General features: G+C 37.7%; 1 protein-coding gene across 10 annotated transcripts in view; it reads left to right on the plus strand.

Annotated features, from left to right (window-relative positions):
- Positions 1-16,594, plus strand: part of CTNND2 (catenin delta 2) — a 634,494-nt gene that overhangs the window by 313,619 nt on the left and 304,281 nt on the right. The gene's annotated exons all lie outside the window — the stretch shown is intronic.

Consider the following 16,594-nt stretch of genomic DNA (forward strand, 5'->3'; position numbering starts at 1 on the left):
ATACATAGTAGTTCACAATTTCAAAGTTCATACTTGATGGACAATAAAAACATATTTAATAACTGTCTCCCTGGAAATATGTTATTTTTCCCAGGAATACTGGTTTATTGGTTTTTCCTTTAAGTAGGTTATATTTAAATGTTTCTGTAGTTTTGTTTAAGCTACAAAGTTCTTGGCCATAATTGTACTGACAGCTGTGGATCTAGTAATCCATTTGTATAAAAATCAAAGTATTACTCACAACCTTAAAGCTGAAAATTAATAAAATGGTGGAATAGAATTTGAACGTGGAAGTCAGAGAATGATAGAAAAAAACTGTTTATGACTGGAATATTGATAAGTTTAAATTAATTTTCAATGTGATTCACACTGTGATGTGAGGAGTGAGCATAGCTTCATTAATTAAATAAATAAATAAAACAAAAATAAACCTCTTAGCTACTGGTTGGGCCATATTCTAGTCTTACAGAATTAATCAAATATTTTTGCTGCTGAAAGTATGTCTAGAACTTGCTACATAGATGTGGCCAATTTGTAAGGGGAGTAGTTGTCTGACAGGCCTAGTACACTGTGACTTCCATAGCCAAAGAGTGTGGCTATTAAGTGGATCACCTGCTGGTACACGAGTGGGACCAACGAAGTGTGCTGAGCCTGGCTAATCTGCTTCCCTGAGAAGTTGAGAGGAGTTTGTACTCCTAAGGAAGGCAGTATTATTTGGCTACTACAATGCAGAGCATTTTAACCACGTTTAGTTTGTCACTAAGCAGGAAGGAAATGGAAATGCACTTGAAGTCAGTGTGATAGGCTCAGAAAAGTATAGTGGCAATAGTGGAGTGTCTGAGCTGTGGTCACCCCTGGCTGATGGCTCTGATACAGTAAGTTAGCCACAGGTGACATACACTGCAGTGGAGCAATATGGAATCTGACAGATGGGGATTCCTACTGAGGCATTTAAGATACAAAATAGGACTGGGGCATTGGGGGATATGGAGAAAGATGGCTGAATTCAGGGCAGGTGTAATTCACATCATCGTAGGGCCTGGCTTTTTAAGGACTCATTCAGGTGGTCAAAGCTTTTATAAAATAATGGGGCTGATGTTACAAATTTATTTGGATTAACAGAAAAGCTTGAGCCTCGTGAAAGAAAGTGAAAACTACAGAATAACTGTGCAGTCAGCTGCTCCCAATAAAGCTGAATTTGCCACACATAGTAATTATGTCAAGTGTCCTGAGCTAGTTATACACTGACAAGGAATTAATTTTTAATTTTTTTTTTCCAGAAGTAAGAGTTTGTTCTTTGCTCAAATGCACACTTACAAAGGGCTTGAAGGAGAAAGGGGAAGGTGCCCATCTTATGTCAGTAGCCCTTCACTTAGTTGATGCCACACTTTTGCTTAGCAGGTTTTTCTGCAGCTGTGAGAAAGGCGGCTGTCCAAGACTGAGCACCAAGATGTTTCCTATTACCATCCGAGTAGCAGTTGCATCTGGACAGTTTTCCTTATCTCCTGTTATAGGCCCATCAATGTCTTGCCGCATGACTCAGAGATAACATTCTCCAGGAGCCAGTTCTGTTTAACAGGTGATTAAGAACACACCTTGTGACTCAAAATAACATCAGCCCATTGTGAGATGCTCCGCCCAGGGAGAGAAGCTAGGCATTCCCACCTGGATAAATCCAGGAATTTCTAGACAGAGAGGCAGCCTTTCCACAGGTCTCCGAGAAGACACAGCAACCACATCTGCCACTCCAAGAGGACTGCAGCCACTCCAATTTGGACTGCTACCAGCACACTGGCCAAAGGGGTGTCAGGTTATATTCTGACTTTGTCAGTGGTCTTCCTTTTGTATCATTGCATGTATTTTTGTCTTTTTTTTTCTTTTCCTAATAAATTGTATTTCTGACTTGGAGTCTCTCGCTGGTTTTGCTTTCAAACCAGAACAGCGGCCCTATCTGTCACATGCATATCTTGTGTCAGCGCTCTAAAGAGTGAATTTCCATGAAGGCAAGCTTCTGGTCACAAGTTTCGGCTGCTTTTCAGGTGATGCCACATATGTCTCATTGGCCTCGGCTGAAGAAGTTGTTGAAAGAATCCTTTCCTTGCAAATATGTTTCTGAAAATGTAGCTCAGCCCTGAGAAGATGGTATCATGGCCTGCTGTTTCTGCTGTCCCAGTGACTCCAGGTTATACTTTCACAGTTTCAAAGCAAACATGGGGATTGCATTCACCTTCTCTTTTCCCTGTCTGCAATGCAACTTGAGACTGGATTTTAAATGCAGCCAGACCTTCTTACATATGATGTCCTGGTTAGGAGGGCACTGACAGTAATGCTAAACACACTGTACAAGCCAGAACAAACTACCTGCTTTTTCTAAGCAGCATTGGCTCTGGGTTTACAGGAGTTAAATCTATGTGTCGAATCTAAGTACTGACATGTGCAAATATACCTGCTTCATATACTTGGAATCAAGTTGCTTAATATACCAACATTTTTAATCTCATGTTTTATGGACAACCTTGCTTGGATAGTAATCTACCTTCTTCAACTCCTACTAATCTGAGTAAAATCTGATTCTGAAATCTGCTTAGGAAGAAATAAAAGGATTCATTAATTGTTTGCAATAAATGTATTTATTCACTGGATAAATAGTATTTGAGATTTCAGTGTGCTTAGTCTTCTCACAGGTTCCATTAATGCTATTGTAATAGGCAGGAGATGGGAGGAGGAGATTAATAATTCTGAAAAAAAGGAAACAGAGCAAAATCTAAAAATCCCCAAGTAACTCACGTTAAAGGTTTTCAGAAATACAGCTCTTTGAGTACAGGTGCTGGGTAGCAGCAATATTGAAGTTTTGTGTTGGAGTGGAAAGGAATTAACTAGGCAGTCAGGCCACCCACCATGTGTACAAACACCATGTGCCATAGTAGAATGTTTCCTCACTTAGATATACCAGGGAATCCTTGATCCTTTTCTCCTACTACTGGTGATGTGCTCACTCATGCGCTTCACTATTTCTGGATTCTGCCCAGCACCAGGTTAGCTCACACTGTGAAAAGGCAGGTGAGGGTGCTGGCTGTCACACCAAGGTCACCTCTTGTCAGTGTCCCTGTGCTCTGCAGCTGCTTGGAACTGACCTGGCACACAGGAGTCACTCGGTGATGGAGTGCAACCTGGATTCTTGTGCAGGTTATTTTAATTGTGTATTACTTCTCGAAAGCGCTTCTGCTCTTGTAAAGAGGACTTCATAGAACATGTCAATCTTGAGAAGGCAGTCTTTACGTGTAATATGGAAATTTTAAAGGTGTTATGGGCTCACAGTGCTGTAGAAGAATGTGTTTTCAAATTTTTCTTTTCTTCAGTGGTGAAAACAATGACTAGAAAAATAGGACAGAAAACTTTTGGCCACTGTTAGTGTGTATCACCGACATTTCACATGCAATTTTTAGTAGTATTTACTTTTAGACAGAGGTCAAGAAGTCCAGTCTTATCTAATACAAAAGGACTGCTTTAATACATTTCAGGTACTGATCTTACCTCATTTTCAAACTGCCTGAACTTGTATTGCATACTTCTGTGGAAAACTGTATTGGGGGAATGCTGGGTTGTGTCTCTCTTGCTCAGCTTCAGTTTAACACTGCCAATTGTCTCCTGTCTGGCTCTTTTTATGCGCAATATTTGAATCTTGTACTGTTTCCCACTTTCTTTTTGAAGCTATTACCTTGGCAGTGTCATCTGATAATGGGTTAAATGCCCAATGGAATTCCAGATGTATTAGAGCTACTTTGCCTTTTTTTACTCCGTGAAAGAAATTGTGCTCTGTGAAACCTTAGTAAAATCAAGTGCATTTACTTCTTTTCCTTTTGACTTATTACCAATTTTTAACTTTGGAAGCCAGCCTAGGCTTGACTTGTTAGTTTTGATTTTTTCCCTCCTTTCTTAAAGAGATATGATACTTTGTTATGTCTCTTTAGGAATTGCCACCCCCAGCTTGATGGAGTAACAAAATGTGTGATTACATCTGCTTATTTCACTTATGGACTGGACACAATATAGTTCATCATGGGACATAGAGTATACCATATTATTCAAATTCTCCTTACCATTATCCTTGACTAGAACACCATTCTTGTTGAAAACAGGCCTGATATAATGTTTTTCTCTGTACAGGTCACTTCTATTCCAGTCCATCCTAATAGCAAAAAAACAGTGTATTGAAGTCAAAACTATCCAATTGTTGTCCAGGGTTGTATTGAACAATATTTCTCAACACAAGAGATTGTTGAAATTGAGATTCTTAGAATTTTATTTATCACTGGGTCTTCTCGTGTTTTCTTTATAAACTTTTTGCTTACTCAGTATTTTTTTTAAACAAACGAAAAAAAGCATTAGGATCTGGATACAATGTGTAACAATTGAAGGCTAGGAATACCTCCCAGACAGCACTCATTGATCCGGCTTTGAGCAGAGGTTTTGTTACACGATGGGCTGTAAAAATTTGTCTCTGCTCTTGACACCGACAGCCCTGAAGCTAACTTGCAAATACTGTTCTTTCTCAAAATGGCCACAAAACTCATTGCATTCTTAAGCAAAATTATTGTTTTCAACTCTTACCTTTAGCATTCCTCTACTGTGAAAAATTGATTTTGTGAAGTCTAGAACAGATTTTATGTGATTCATATTCAGAGAGGAAAAAAAAAAAAATCGGTTTCCTTGCTTTTCATATTAGCTCTGTTTTGCAGTGAGAACAGATTTAGCTTTTTGATTGGACTGTTTCCAAGATGCACTGAATAAGTAATATAAAATCTCAATTTTACAATCAGCTTTTAAGCCTAGATTAAGATATTCAAAGAGAAAGAAGCTAAGAGAGTTAGCGAATGATGACATAACTCAGTTGAAAACCCCTTGAAATTTCATTTAGTGTAATTAGAGAAAAGAAAGCTAAAATAAATGCAAAGCTGGTAACTTCTATGTATATGTAGTATTTCTGAACATGGAACATGGTGATTTAGGTGGGCATCTATTACTTAGATGCAGGAGCTTTACTGAAAACTAACTGGATTCTGGATTACCAGGCATGGGAAAGAAAGAATTGTAATTAATTGTTTTGAACAAGTGATGTTGAGGCATCCTAGAGAGGGATTTGCATCTGTAGCCAAGAACTCAATTTTCATATGGTTCAGTAACCTTTTCACCAAAACAAAGGACTTTCAAAGAATCGTATCTGCCAATGTAAAGCTCAGCTAGTTACTTGAGGTCTGGGTTTCATTTCCCTTGTCTGCTGTTTCAGCAGAGTCAGCAGAAAAAATAGTGCTTTTATTTAACCAAATACAGTTTAACATTTTTCTGTGTAATTGTGCAGACTTTACAAAAAGTAAAGTACTGTGCACAGGATGAGGATCACTACCCTGTCTTAATACTTTAAAGTTTTACAACTTTCAAATTTGAAGTGCTTTGAGGACTGCAGTGGGTAGAATTTTGTTTTATCAAACAAACCATCTCAGCAGTTGAATTCTTTTATTGAAGGGTTCTTAGATATGAACTCAGTGCTACCATAAGCATCAGACTAATTGGTCTCTTAAATATTTACAAGTGATAAAAGCATATAGATAAGCCTCCTGCATTTTTTTTTTCAATGCAACATGAGAATCTGTAATATTTGGGAATATAGTCACTTCTTTAGTATTTGCCACATTTGTGTTGGAAAAATTTGCAACAAACAAGTAACAGGTGGCTTTCACTACTTGTCCAATTTACACTCTGCTTTGGTCTCCCCATTTTGTGGAGAGAATGATTGTCTTTTTTTGCAGCTTAACAATAATATGGAATTTAAGGGCATGCTTTTGTTTTCATCAGTATTGGTAAGATTGTCCAAAACAGGCCACAAGTGTTAGGAAAAAAATTTGTAATTCATCTGTAGCAATATCAGCTGCATGGTTCAATATGCAGACAGTGAGCAATAGTGGGGTTATAGAAAAGCAAAAAAGAACAAAGAAGTTGTGTGTAGAATTTCCAAAGTTGACTGAGCACTTGTTTTTGGATCTGGTCAGAGTTTTAGTCTAACTCTGGCTACTAGAGTGCATCCCTTCATGGTTCACCTGGTTGGCAGACCTTCGGGACTGGATCAGGACGTAAGAGTTCTGTTGCAAAATAATTGCAACAGAAGTAATTCAGTATTGAAATGTGTAGATTATGTATGAAATTGAAAGATTCAATATTTAACTATCTTGTGAGACTTCATGTTCTGGATGTAAAGAATACGTAAGTAGAAAGGTGATTTCATCCTTTTGTTAACAAAACAAAATTTCAAAGGATTGGTTTAGTTGTCTAGTAACTTTCACAACATTTTATATTGTAATATTCTTCTAAGAATAAAGATGATTGAAAATAATATTTGTTTCAGCATCACTAGTATGATATCTGTAAGATATTTTCTTCTTAATTCTAAAAAAATATCCCTTTACTCTTTCGGAATATTCTTTTTAATACCTGCATATAATTTTTTAAAGTACAGCATATTTCTTACATCTGTCTTTGGTAAATGTCTGACCTATGAACCTCGTTTTATTTGTATTGTGTCTCCTGTGTTGTATTTCTTCTGGTAGGCAATGAATAATGGAAGAAATATTATTTTCATAGGGAACTGATTCTTGTTTTCCCCTCTGCACCTTAGTGGAGGGAAAAGCCAGAGTAAAAAGACTCTGTGCTTACAGCAATGTTCCCAATATGTCTAAAGGTTACATTTACTTTTTGTCAGCTTGCATTAATATAATTTTAGTCATTTTCAGTAATAAATGTGTGATTAAAGGTTATCCATATAGCTAAATAGCTGTTATTACCATGTGCCATTTTAGTTACTTGGTTAATTTGTCAACTCTGTATACAAAGAGACAGTTTACAAATAAGAACTTTCACTCCTGTTGTTAAAATTATAAACCAATAGCAATTTTTCATGGGTTGATCCAGCTGCTTATCACCCGCCTAACAGACCCAATTACCTTTACATTCATCTAACATTTTAGGTTAGAAAGTATTTTTCTGTTGCCTTTATGTTCATCCACTGAAATGTAAATGTACCACTCATCAGTTCTTACGTACATTATTTTTGGTACTGGCTGCTTCTAGAAAACTCTATTGCCTGGTGGTTTTGGTGGTATCAGTGATGTGTGGATACTGCTCTGTAACAATCATCAATTTGCCAGCATCACAGATTAAGGTTATTTCAAATAAAGAACTGGAGGCCCCATCCTGGGCTGTCCTTCAGTTCCTTGAAGCTGGAACGAATATCAGCTCTTTCTAATAAACTTACCCACCCACCTTCTAAGAGCAGAGTGAGTGTAGTTTTGACACCTCAACTCAGATTGCATGGGATCGGCTGCTTCCGTGATGTTTTAATACCTTTTTTTAAGTTCCATCAAAAATTTGAGTGACCAGCTTCAACTTGTTTGCCCTTGTCCCACATGTGCTTCCTATGACTATTTCTTTTGCTCCTGTTCCTCAGCCTTGCTAAATTATAAAAGCCAGGTGTGCTCCCTTCATCTAAATTCACCAAACTCTTCTAATTTCACCTTTTATCAGCCTTTATTTTCTCTATTAAAAAAAGATAATAAACTGAACATCATAATACTGATGAGGTCTCCCATGTGCCTTGCTACATTATATCCAGGACAGTACTTCGAAAGTAGCCCAGCTTTAAGTGAGGACTGCACCAAACATTGCCAAAGTCTCCCATAAAAAAGATCAACAAAATCTTTCCTGCTTCCTGCGGAATCTCCTTCTGTTTCATGGGAGTGTTTCATGTTCACACATCTGGTGGAGAATATGGAAACAAAAGACAACCTATAAGGTATAGGTGACTACCATGCAGTCTCTTCAGTGCCAAATTCAGACAATATATTGACATTGAGACTATTCTTTGTTAGTTACAGGGGCCTTCCGACCACTGTGGAGGCACAGTAGGGATTTGTTTCTTGGCTCCAACAGGCATAAGCTGCAGGGAAGGAAGTAGCTAAATAAAAAGAAGAAGAAGAAACATCCTGGTTCTGTATTTTCTTTTGTAGAGGAGAAAAGGTATGCACAGAAAAGGAAAGAATTGTTTACAACGAAAGAGGCGAAGGTGAGGAGCCCTGTGAAAGGGGGTTTCTTGGAAGCAGCTGAGTGAAGCTAATGTGAAGAGGCTGTAAGGGAGAAGAACTGGGAAGGGCTGTGATGTGCGATTTCACACAGTGACAAGCTTTGTGTGTGTGTGTGTATTGGGAATTTCCTGCATGGAATACACTTTCTTCAAGGTAGAGGCTGTCTGGCTTCTGTCTGCTTTATTTCCCTAAGGAAGTGCTGAATTTAAAATGAGTCATCCCCTCAAAATATTGAGAAAATCCCTTTCTATTATTTACCAAGGACAACACAGAACAAATATTGTAGCTGAAATAGTCATGTAAAGTGTGATCATACTTTACATGATTTACCTAAAACAATGGTCAGCATGAGGCTCTCGGCTTGATCTTCATGTTAAGGGTTAGCTCTTCTGCAGAAGAGGTATCCTTGTCCAATTTGTTGGTATTGAGAAGATCAGGAGCTTTATGTTAACTAGTGTCTTTTTTACCTGTTCTAGCAGTTCGCTGTCCCTAGGGGAAAAAAATTGCAATATCTTCATTTACAAAGTAGGTTTCCTTAAAGGAATTTCATTTACATTACATTATATTTATTTGGAAATGAATGTTATGGTACCAAGGACCGGAACCAAAAATACACTGAAAAAATGTGTTGTATTTCTTATTTTTAGGTGATTTTCTCCACGCATCCATGGTTTGAGTTAACACTCATAATGCTTATACAATGAGTAGGGAACTATGTGCCTCAGAAAAGAATCGATCTCGTATTCACTGAATGTTTCTTACCCAGCATCAAAACACAGGTTGTTTCAGGCACCTTACAAGAAATTCACTCTCACTCCTTGGTCTTCAGTAACTTTTTCTGCTCCACTGGGAGAATACCTTTCCTCAGTGCTACTGTCTGCACATTTTCCCTGAAGGCATCTTTCAAAACTCGGTGTGAAGGAAATATAACTGTGGTGGTGTCTTTTATAATGGAGTTTCTTAACCAAAATAATGTATTGTTTCCTATAGAGAATAGAGGTTTCAATAGGAAAGACAGGGAATAGTCTGATAGTTACATTGAACTTAGGCACTGCTTTGATTTCTCACAAAATATTATAACTGGTTCCATCACATTGTGCATGAGTGCTTTAATAGCTAAACTTTTGGATTAAGAGGGAGGAGGGAATGAAGAAACTAGACCTCACTTTATCTTTTAGGGCATGGTACTGTTTTCTTTAAAGCATGGCAACCACTGTCCTTCTTTTTGTGCGATGTTGTCAATAAGGCATGCTTGAAGAACAGAGTTTTATGGGTACTGATAGGCTGTGGTGTGATTTAGGCACTAGACTGCTCTGTTGCCTTAGGGCAGAGATGATTCTATCTCTCCACTATTGTTTTCTCTAATTTGCCATTTCTAATTCTATTTTAGATGCTTGTTGGGTTTGGATCAGATCCAAATACTGGGACTGAAGGAATATCACAGGACACTGCTATCTAAACTGCTCTGATGTGTAGAAGTGGCAAAAATTAAAATTTAAGATGGCTGACCAGTGAGCTCATTGCTCACTGAGGAGGTGAAGGAGGGAGGGAAGAGCTGAGCTCTTCTCCCTGGGATCCAGAGACAGAGCACAACCAGGAACAGTTCAAAGCTGTGTCGAGGGACATTCAGGCTGGGCATAAAGAAGCATTTCTTTAACAAGAGGGTGGTCAAATACTGGAGAAGGCTCCTAGAGAGGCGGTTGAGGCCCCAAATCTGTCAGTGTTTAGGAAGCTTTTGGACAATGACCTTAATAACCAGCTGTATAACTGTCAGTCTGCCCTGAAGTGGTCAGGTATTTGGACTCAGTGGTCATTGTAAGTCCCTTGCAATTGAAATATTCTAATTCTATTCTCTTCTAAATGTGTTCCTGTGTAGCTATGTTCAGTTTGGGAAAGGAGCTCTTTTCTCAAATAAAAATAGGTTTGAAGCAAACCAGAAGAGCTAACAGTATTAGCAGAAATCCAGCCTTGAGCTAATTCCTTCTTTTTGTGAACCATCATCCTTTTTCTTAATTAATAATGGGAAATTACAAAATTAAGTAATTTGGTTTGATTTTGCCTTCTCTAAATAAGAACAGAAGAGTGGTTGTATTGATTCGAACTGGGGTCTATCTAGCCCAGTATCCTGTCTGGAATGCGGAAGGGCATGAAAGGGCTATCAGGGGAAGAGTGAGAACAGGGCAATCACATGGTACTTGTTTCTCTAATGTTGCTATTGTGTCCAAGTTTAAAGTTAAATAAATACACAAAGTACCTATTGCCTTCTAAATTCTTTTCCTTAGAACAGCAGAGCTTTGAAGGCTTCCACTCTGAAGGAATTCTCTGTGTTCACTGTCATGCCAGGTCTGTCTGCAGAACTGAAGCTATAGGGAAACTGGCTGTTTGCAAGTGTAGAACCAAGTGTTCTCTCCCTAGGTGACCAAGTTCATTCAAAACTGAAGTAAATGGCTTTTGGGGGTTTGGTCTGTGTGAAATTAATTCAGTAACAAAATAAAATTTACCATAATTGATGCTCTTGTAGACCATTTCAGGAGTGATGGTCAAAAGGTACAGGAAAACAGGTTGTGTTATGCTTTGTCCATTAAATAACAGCCTCTGGCACTTGCTTTGCAAGCCCCTAAGCAGTGCATTGTGTGGAATGCAAGGCTGCTGGTACCTTTCCCTGCATGCTGTGTACTTGGACAGTGTTCTTAGTGCTGTAGCACCTGAACTTTAAATCACATTTAAATAAGAAGAAACAAAACAGTTTTATAAAACACAATCAGCATAGGGAAATTGAATATAAATAGGACTGGAGCAGATTAAAACTTGTTTTTAAAGGAAAATCATGTCTGCAAATTTCTGCAAGTACTAAATGTAGAGGAAAGCATTGATTTTTGAGACCTGTTTGGAAATTTGGCTGCAAATATTTCCCTGCATCATTGGAAAGAAGTACAAAACTTTCACAGCACAGCCACAAAGTTCTGCTATTGATTTCATAAAACCTAGGGAATAACAATAATTTTTCTATGAAAAAAATTAGACTGTTTTCTTTCCCTGCAGGAACTTGAAGCAAGGCTGTGCTAATAAAGGTGGGAATTAACCACCTGAATGGTTTCCTGGCATCTACAGCTAAGAACTTTGTCATCATTTTAGAAGTCAGTTTGAAATTTCCAAGGTACAAGAGAGCAGCCATCAGTAAAATATGTGTGGATTTGTGGGGGTATTGTTTATTTATTTTGGTTTGTTAGACTGTTTTTTTTACATTTTCGAGGATTATTGTAGGGAATTGGATGAGGTTTGTTGGAACATCAAAAAAAGGACTTCTTGATAGGGTAGCCAAGTTGATACCACAGCTGACTAATAGAGTGCTGCTATTCAATATTTGAGCGAGCCTACAGTGTCACATTTATAGAGGTGAAGGGAGTGACTACCAATGTCATAGATTTTGATGATATTTTAAATTGGCCTCAAAACCCAAAAGTTGCTCTTGAGGATTGTTTTTTCCTCTGACAATTTATTGAAGGGTTGGTACTTTTTTGCATGATTATTTAATGTAAAATTTATTCTTACGTTGTTTGGTTTTTTTCCCCACCAGACAGTCGATACTAAAAGTTGTTTACTATTTTGCAGACAACATGAAATGTACTGCTGATTTAAAATCTGCTTCTCCTTTGCTTTAGATGGAATATTAGTTTTTCAGCCTCTTTGCTTTTTGTGAAATGCTTCTGGATCTTTTTTATTCCACCTTCCACAACAAAAAAAAAAAAAAAAACCAATTAAAAAATCAGTGAGATAGTATCTGCCTGTAATTATATACAGCAATGTTTTTGTAGCTCCATTGTAGAAATAATTTAAAAGATCATGTGCTGGTACAGCTCCTTGTAAAATCCTTTCATAGCTTTTATACAGTGGTGTTATATATAATTTCAATAATTTCATGAATTGTTTTAGAAGATAAGAAAAATATTTTGGTGTAGCAGAGAGCTATAGCAATTTTTTCAAAAAATGAGTGACAACTGTAACTGAATGACTTCACACAAAGGAGAGGCACACAAACATTTCTTGGATAATTAGAGGAATACAAAAGTGTGAATTTGCCCTGGCAGCCTGTATGCAGGCTCAGTGATAAAGCAAGGAGTTTGCCAGAAACAGTGAATGAAAGAAAACCTACCTCCCTTCCCAACAAGAAGTGAGTTTCTCTGCTGTGTTGTTCTTCTGGGGAGCAGCAAGGCAATGAATGCTTTGGCCTGCTGTGCATGTGCACTCATGTATTTTGGTGCATGTGATAAGAACAATGAATTTCTGCAGGCTGCATAGTAAATACTATTGCTGGAGAAGTGTGTACAGGGCAGTGGAGCTCCTTCTTGCACGGAATGGTTCTGAACCTATCAAGGCGTTCCTCTGAAGTGGGCCTGGTCTCACATTAGGCCATGTAATGTCTAAAACTAAACCCAAGTGATGCTGCAAGTACTGCTGTGGCCAGGTAGTGTGCAAAATGTGCCTTGGGCTGTGGTTTGGTGTAACTTACCTTTGCCTACCATTGTTCCTGCTGCCAGTGCCACAGGCACACATCCACCTTCTAGGAGTTCAGCTGAGTCCAAGGTGCCCTTACTGCTTCCCAGCACCTGCTTTGGAAGTGGATCTTTGGGTGTTTGTACAAGCCTAATAGCAACACAGTCTGAGGATGTCTCAGGCAGCTTTTCTTCTGCCACAGTATTCAGTGGCATTCCCCACTTCTGGTTTACCTCCCTTGAGGACCTTGGTTGCTTTTACAGAAATATGGCTGGTGAATATTGTCCAGATGTCATATGGAGCATTCAATGCTACACCACCAAAACTGCTTTTGACTCCTGTAAATTGCTGGGAGAGGTGATTGATAGTCTTCTGTAACTCGCCTTGCTGTGCAAGTGCTGGCTGATCTTATCATGGTGAGTTCCTATCAAGTCCATCATGAAGGGGCACCCACTTCTTGTTGAACTTGACTTGAAGTACAGGAAAAAATGAAGGCTCCTGAAGGCCTGGTTTGTTGCGTGTTTATGGACAAACTGTAGGTCAGTCTGGGATTTTTCTTTTTCTGCCTGAAAAGGGATAAACTTGATGTACAGAGCTGCTGGTAATAGTCAGACATCCTCAGCTGGCTGCAGAAAATTGCATTTTTGCAATGCTCTGTGCTGCTGCTGTTCCCTCGCTGTGCAGGGGCAGGTAGAGCTCCCCAGGTGATGTTCCCCAAAATGAGCTCCCTGCAGCGTGCTGTGCTCATTTGCCTTTCACCCTCCCCCATATGCAAGGTCACACACAGAGGGTTCTCACTGCTTTGGTGCTTTTATGACATGCGTGCAGAAATGGGAATGTGTGAGTTCAGCTGGAATCAAGATGACTGTTCTGTGGATATTTACTTTGTTCATTCTTGCCTAGGGAGGTAAAACAATTTTTACTGGAATATCTCCTTTCCTAGGTAGTTATTAAAGGTAAAGCATCCATTAAAGGTAGTGCATCCTTACAGAAGATAGCTTCATTAGCTTAAACATTAACATCAAGAACTAAACATATAACAATATTCTTCATTTGTTTAGTCAAGTGTTTTGTTCATTTGTTTGGGTTTTAGCATTATCTTCTCATCCTTAAGTTACTCAACTTCCTTGTGATTTTCCTTCAATACATTGAATTTTCCAAAGACAATATAAGCATAGAAGAATCAAGTTTTGCATAGTTGAATAGTGATGGAGGATTCTTTCTGTAAGTCAGGTAGAATTAAATAGAACAGTGGTCTTATTTCTACCTAGAACATTTGGAGTATATACAGGATGCAATGACTACCAAAAATAAAAGAAGAAATAAATCACAATTATTCTTCTGTGTTTGGGTGAAGGGGCATAGTAATTCTATCTGTTTGAGTTCTCAGGTCAGTCAATTTTTATGCTATGATTTTCAAATGCTATACTAATGTAGTTCTGGTTAAAATCCCTTCCTCAAACTCTTAAGGTGGGCTCAGGTTACCATAGCTCAGAACAGCTTGATAAAGGATTTTATTGCTCATCTTCCTCAGTCAAAGATACTAACATTTTCAAACTTACGTAATGAGGCATAGGAATATTCAGAAAAGTGGTTTGCTAATGCATTTTTTCTTTAGAGAAAAAAATATGAAGCAAAAATACATTTTGCTGAACATGCTGAAAAACTTACTAAGACAATACTTCTGTTAATTATTGGTTTTTTTGTCTTTTCATGTATTTGATGTAACTATAAAGTCAATTGTACTGATCTGTTGCAGCTGGGAAGCACCTGAAAGAAAAGGACAGAAAAGTGTGCCCTTTTATTCACTCAAGCAGATTTGGCACAGTCATGTGACAGCCTAAAGGTTTCCTGCACAAACAAGTCAGGTTGCTTCAGTGAGGAATCTTTTTCAGACCAAAAGCAGGAGAAGCTCAGTTAAAAAAAGGGGAAAAGGAAAAATAAAGAATATTTAGATTAAAACTATGGCAAATTCTAATAAAGTTTTCTAGTGAAACCCTTTAAATGTTTGTTTGCAAGGCTCTGGCATTGGATTGCACCCAAGAAATAGCCACTTCAATATCCAACTATACTGGATTGTTAAAAAGCTAAAGAACATGAATTTAACTAAAGAAAACAGCAGTCTTTCTATACCAGAATATACTGATATCTTTGTAGGAGCAAATACAACTTTAATAGAGAATCATATCTTTTATGTCAGAAAAGACCTTTGTGACCACTGAGTCCAAGCATTAACCCAGCACTGCCAAGTCCACCACTAAACCATGCCCCCATGTGTCACACCTACACATGTTTTAAAATACCTCCAGGGATGGGAACTCACCACTGCCCTGCTCAGCCTGGTTCATGTTCCACATGTTGAATAAGAAGGTAGCATTAGGATAAAAATTCTGATGGTGGATGTGCCATCATGACTCTAAAAGCTACATTATTTATTGAAAGACTATTACAGTACAGGTGAGGAGAAGCATGACTAAAATTGGAAAAGTCAAAATGTAGTGAAAATTCATTGTGATCCTGAGATTTATATGGATACTGTACAGTGTTTCTGTGGAAGTCAGATAAGTGATATTGGGGATTACTACGAATCAGCCACAAGTGATTCATTGGACATAATGACCTCTGTTACATTTTGTACAAGTTTCCTACTTAAAAAGGGCTAAGCTTGAATTCCTGGAAGTGGTAATTGACTCTTTATGCATGACTTGATTTTTTTTTTCTAACTTATTTGGATGAGGTGGCCTAGAATTTTACATCATCGTGTTCTTGCCAGCAATGTCTAGTAATTCATTCTGCCAGCAAGAATGCCACCTGAGGTACTACATTTTTTTCTGGCTGGTGATGTGATATCTATCACAAAGAAATCTGGATACTGGAAGAAGGACTCTAGAGTGGAAAGTAGTACATTACTTATTATGGATTGTGCTAATTACAGAAAGGAAGATTGCTCTCAAGTCCCAGTGTGTCAGATGAAGCAGTTATTTAGTAAATCTGAAAAACAGACAAAAGGAATGTAAAATTGGAAAAAGTGTTATTTCAAAAAGAGTCACTGTCCCTAGTCACCAGTAGGACTTCATTTCAAAAGGTAATTTACATTAATTTCATCCAGTTGAGCACTTCGCAGTTATTATTGTTTGTCTGAGGACTCTGGCAACGCTTATCTTCAATATTGTTAATTTCAGTGGACTTGAATGCAAGAGTTTTAGTTCACTATCTCATCAAAGGACTGGCTTCTTAATCTATAGCATCTCACTGCAATGAGTCAATATAAACCATAGACTGTGGATATTAGGAAATTTATGATGATGTATAGATTTGAACTTGCCAGGTTAACATTTATGATGCCAGGTAAAATTAAAAGTCCTTTTAGAACTATTTTTATGTAAATTAGGCAATAATTATTTTTTAAAACACTATAAAATCTGGTAAATAATTCGCACAAGTTCTTTACTGTAAAAATAAACCTCCACAAGGAAGTATTTAATTTCATTTACATTACTATTGTTCAGAACATAGATAGTAGGAGGTATACTGACATATTCATAAGTGATCCAGCATCTGTTGGGAAAAGGGAAAACAATTAGAGATTTAAATCCTTTTACTCATCCAAAAGAGCAGTTAGTCTCAACATCAGAAAATAAATGAAAAAATAAATATAATTGTTGGAAAAGTTAAAATCATTTCAGTCTTTGTTGTTTGTTGGTTTTTGGTTGTTTTTTTTTTTTTTACTTATGGATGCAACAGATAATGTTGTTCTCCCCTGTAAGTATTTCATTAAAATGTACAGAAAAATCTTTCAGTCATGGGTGTCATAATCAGCTCACTGTTATCAAAAGAATGGGTAGAACTGAGTAACTTCAATCCTCTTTGTATTCTTGTCATGTGAGAAAGACCTATATTGAAGCATAAACAGAACATGCCTTGGAGGAAAGTGTAGTCATTGCCTAATTGAATATACAATTTATTTT

Source organism: Vidua macroura, chromosome 1, assembly GCF_024509145.1.
Source record: "Vidua macroura isolate BioBank_ID:100142 chromosome 1, ASM2450914v1, whole genome shotgun sequence".
NCBI classification, from domain to species: domain Eukaryota; kingdom Metazoa; phylum Chordata; class Aves; order Passeriformes; family Viduidae; genus Vidua; species Vidua macroura.